Raw genomic sequence first — 5551 nt, 5'->3', positions numbered from 1 at the left:
GTCAGGATGTAATTATCTTTTCTTACTGTTTTAAGAGAAGTATATTACTTAGTAATTTACTCGTTGTTTTATCCATGTGAGTTCTATTAACCATACTAATATGACTGGTATGCCTGAGGCGACGTTCTTTAGGCGTCGGAAATGGTATGATATTTGACACCCTAGGCCTGCCGGCCAAACTGTAGCTAACAGTAAAGGTGCAGGATTGTCATTCCTATATAGATCTATACACAAATTCACGCTCTCCGTACAAGAGATTCTGGTTAATAAGACAGGACTTAAGGTCGTACTTAGATAAGTACACCATGAAGAGTCTCACAAATTTATTGTTTAAACGAGATTTACGATGTATTATTACCCCGTGATTGCTAACCCTGGTACTCTGTATCGTACCTTTGTTAATGCAAACTCGGTTTGATGTATTATTACCACGTGATTGCTAACCCTGGTACTCTATATGGTACCTTTGTTAATGCAATCCCGATATGATGTATTATTACCCCGTGATTGCTAACCCTGGCACCCTGTATAGTACCTTTGTTAATGCAAACCCGGTATGATGTATTATTACCCCGTGTTTGCTAACCCTGGTACTCTGTTAATCCAAACTCGGTATGATGTATTTTTACTTCTTTAATATGTTGTTCATATATTAAAGGTATTATACATATCTTGGTATAGATAAATGTATTTTGGTAATTTCCATGGAAAGTATACAATCGTGAATCATACTTGTATATTTAGTTCTGAATCATAAATTATACCTATTATAATTTATATGTTCTATCTGATTAGCATGATTTCTCATGGATGAACACCTTTTCTCAGCATGATACAAAGTTAATGATACCGAAAGGAATAACCTTGTATACTCATATATGTATACTATATATATAATTAAGAAGGAAACGACCTTCGGACAAATAACACCACCTTAACTCCACATCCAAACAAGGAAAAGGAAATAAGGTAATTCATTAGTCCTAAGCCCTTCAAATCTTATTTATATATACTTATACATATATAAACATGATTTTGGCGATTATAATTTGAATGTTCTTTTTATGAAATCAGATTTTTTTTACGTTCTTTTTCTGAACGTTCTCAGTTTAACATATTCTACAACTTTCATTTAGACTGTTAAGGCTAAAAAGCCTTTTATCGAAAATTCACTTTTTACACTGAACAGTGTTTTGCCGGTTTTGTCGCGGATTTTCGATTGGTCATAACTTCTTCGTTATAACTCGGATTTCAGTGTTCTTTATATTTTTGGAAACCTTGTTACAATCTCTACCACTTGGTTCATCCCGATTACGATTATTGATCAATTTATTTTTGACCTAAATTTGACTGGTGTCACATTATCCCCCCGTTAGAGGGAATTTCGTCCCGAAATTAAGTCTAAAGTGATACTCATGCACTAGGTCTAATCTTCCCTTTCCCAAGTGAATTCAGGTCCCCGGTTTATAATCCAGCAAACCTTCACTAACGAGATAAGACTTTGCTTGGTTCTTTTGATTTCCCTATCCATGGTTTTTATTGGCTCTTCTAAAAGTGTAGACTTTTATTTAAATTGATTTCATCAAGTGAAATAATAGTGTTTCATCGGATGGACACCTCTTTAGATTAGATATGTGAAAGATGGGATGAATGTTATTAAGTTTGTGTGGTAGTTTAAGTTTATAAGTACAAGACCGATTCTGGTAAGAATCTCAAATGGTCCTATGTACCTTGAATTTTGTATTCCACGCTTTCTCAAGCGTATCTTGTCCTTCCGGGGTGAGACCTTCATATGACAAGGTCATCAATCCTGGAATTCCAAAGGTTTTCTTTTGTCGAAGCCATAGCTTCTCTGATTAACTCTAGAAGCTTTATGTCGCTTCCTGATTCGTATTTTGTTTTTGGTAGTTTCTCGGATGAATTCCAGATCAGCAAAGTGCTGTGTGCAAATTGGATCTCTAGCTAGTTGCGTATTACCTAATTTAGTCCAGTGCAGATAGGATCTGCACTTGTGACCACAGAAGGTTTTGAATGGAGCAACTTGAATGCTAGCGTGATAAAGGACTCGACTAATTGGTAAATGGGTATCCTATTCTTTACCATAGTCGATGACATAGGCTCATGAATACTCTAGTTCCCAGAGAGTTTTTAGTGATTGTCTGAACTGGGAGATGATTCTATTATCTCAGTGGAGATAACAGATATTGGAATACCGTGCACTCACATGCTTTAGTTATCTTCTCTACTTACCACATTTTCAGGTTTGAAGGCTTCTTGTTGAGCCTCCTTACTTTGTGTGGACAGATGTGAATGAGTTATCATAGTCAATGATTGGCTCTATGACCTGAGTACTCTTTCCGACTTAGGGTGTCAGCTACTATATTGGCTTTGTCGGGATGATAACAAATTTTGAATTCGTAGTCATTTAGTAGCTCGACCCACTGTCGTGGTTTCACGTTGAATTCTTCCTGGTAGAATATATGATGAAGGCTTTTGCTCTGAAGTTCATGATCAGACTCATACTTGGCTCATCCACCATCACCTCGTGTATACAAGTCGTATATAATTTAGATTTCACAAAACGTTCGGATGGGTGACTCTGCCCCAGGTCCATAACCAAACAAGGAACAGGAGATAGGGCGGAATTACACATCCTTAATGTTTTTAAGTCTAAATTATATACCATTCTCGTGTATACACTTAACAGCGATAGATTAACGTAATGAGTTCTTAGTCTCTGTTCTTGAAGTTAACCTGCAGTATAATGATTTTCCTATGAGCTCTCTTGGGGTACTTCGGTAGTTACTGACTTCTAAGACTACTTCGGTGCTTTTCGTTTGAAGTTTCCTGTCTACTGAGTAAGCTAGAATGGCGTGGTACCCTTTGCATGGGTACTTCTGAAGTTTTGAAATGAGAGACAACCTAAGGGTTTTGCGTTATGGATTGGAAGAATTTCATCTTACGGCTGATTAAGGAAAAAGTTCTCTTATACAACATAAGATTTTTCACATGGTAAGGGCCAGGCCAAACCATGTCGAATGAGGATGTCAGAATTTTCTCGATGAAGTAGATATTAAGTCTTTCTGGGAGGAATGATTACTAGAATGATATCCTATGTACCTAAGTTTTCAGCGCTTCTGGTTTTATTCTGTTATTATCGCTACGAACCCCTTTTTTATTCGAAATTGGCGGGTACTACCAATACGTGGGTTCTGATAATTTGAAATTATGAACTTTCATGAAACGATCCTTACTAGGTCTCTCTATAATCGCTTGGTGTATACAAGTCATGTGTAATTAAGATTGCTAAGACCTTTGACTGAGCAACCCTGCCCTAAATCCACAACCAAACAAGGAAAAGGAAATGAGGCGAGATTACTCACTCTAAGTTTACAAATCTTAATTATAAACGACCCTTATGTATACACTAAGTCATCATAGCTTACCTGTTAGGGTTTCAAATTTTATATAATTGTTATGATTTAATTTGAACGGGAGAGTAATCATAATTATAGATAATTATTGGGGTTTGGAAGCATACCAAAATATAGCAGGGTTCTTTGATGCTTTCCCATGTATTGGGGTCAAACTCCTCCTACTCCCCCCTCGTTCTTCTCTGTTGGAAAGTCCCTATTGTAGTGTCCTATTTCACCACAAAGGTGACATATGGGAACGGTTCCAACGTTGGTAGCTGAAGTGATGAACTCAACCAGAGTTCTACAGATGCGGGCGATATGCCCCTTTATGTTGCATCTATTGCAATGCAGCTCTCGGCAAACTCCATGATGATGGTAGTTGCACTTGCTGCAGTGTGGGAGGTTTCCTAAGTACGGCGTGGTCGGTGCTAGAATAACAGGGCTGATGGGGGTATTGGCTGCCCCAGTTCGTTGTCGTCTGCTAGGTTCTTGAGTTAAACAACTCCCTTTCTTATTTTCGAACTTTCGTTTCAGGATATTAGGCTTAAGGTTCGAAGTGTCCTTACAAATAGGTACTCGTTGCTGTATTTGGCCATCACCACGATCGGGGTTACTGATAGCATTACCACTAACATTTGCATTGTTAGCATTAAGATATGCCATGACAGCTGTTACAGCTGCTGAGACTGCAGCTTGAAACGTAGCCGCATCTATTTGAAGGATTGGTGTTTTGCTGGTGGATTGGTTACATTCCTTCGGAGACATGATTCTGTTTCATGATATGAAAATGAGCTCGTGAGCGACTATCGTTGTCTCTAGATGTATTCTAACCATTTGTATCTATGTATAAATATTTCGTTTTGTTATATTGTTCTTAATGATTCGACCTGCATCCCCATGATGCAGTCCTGGTAAGGTACAAAAATAAGTTTCTAGAATGGTTATGAACCGAGTATCATCCGAAATAAGTTACCTTCGTTTGGTGGATATCGTTTTCCAATTTTCGAAAATATTCGAAAACAATTCATAACAGTGTCTACATAAAATAGACTTATGAATTTGAGAAGTAATCACTGTTAATTAAGATTTCATGATCTGATTTATTGTTATTAGCCGTGACAGGAAAAGAGGATAAGCTCAAAACCTAACGTGAATAATGAAATCACTAACTCACTAGGTTGAATCGATTTACTAGTTATTACTTAAATGAAAAGGCGCTCAAACACTTCACATGAATCACACGTGGTTTTCTTTTGTTCTCTGTTCTATTATGGGTGGTAATGATTTGTTCTCTCCTGGTATCTACAGGGTGTCCTTCTCCTCTGTAGGTATATTGAATTCCCGAGCTGTCTTACTTTTGATTCTGACGCTGATCCCCATTTCTTCGTAATGAACATTTTGAATCTTGAAAGTTCATGCGAATCTCTCATTGGTGTCCTTAATAGGGTAAGGGCAGTAAATCATTTCTATAGTTTATTTACTTATCATCTATTTCTTTCTCGGAATTCTCTTAATGAAATTTTGTTGGATCCTCCTTCACTCTTCTATTGGTTGCTGGAGTGACTACATCTATCTAACGGGTTTATACGAGAATAGGAATGTCTAAAGAATCTATGAGAAAATTTAAATTTTTACGAAGGTGATGCTTTCTGGTCCTTCTATAATCACATGGTGTGTACCGATTATATATAATCCAGATCAACTAGACCTTTGAATAAGTAATCCTACTCTAAAACCACATCCATCTCAACTATATATAACCTTACCATATCCATTTAGTAATCATAGACTTATCAGAGAAGATCTTTTTAACATTTGCCCAAGGGTATGTAAAATACCTCCATGTTATTTTAGTTATGAGTTTGATTCTTTGACTTCTAGATATAAGAACTTGACAAGTTTTTAGTTTTCTTGTTATAGCATCCTAAAATACTCCCATAGTATTTTAATCTTTATGTTTGGTTCTAGAATTCTTCTGGTACTTAGGTAAGATTTTAGACCTGTTTCAACACTACAATCACTCCCCAAACACATGTTGGTCATATCTCGAATAAATATAGTTGATCAGGCTATATTGATCCCATATATGATTACGTCACTGTCTAGGTTTAACTGCAATGTCCAATATCCAAATA

The sequence above is a fragment of the Lactuca virosa genome, chromosome 1 (genome assembly GCF_052849685.1).
Source record: "Lactuca virosa cultivar CGN04683 chromosome 1, Lactuca_virosa_CGN04683_v6, whole genome shotgun sequence".
Taxonomy (NCBI): domain Eukaryota; kingdom Viridiplantae; phylum Streptophyta; class Magnoliopsida; order Asterales; family Asteraceae; genus Lactuca; species Lactuca virosa.
This window is presented reverse-complemented; position numbering follows the sequence as displayed.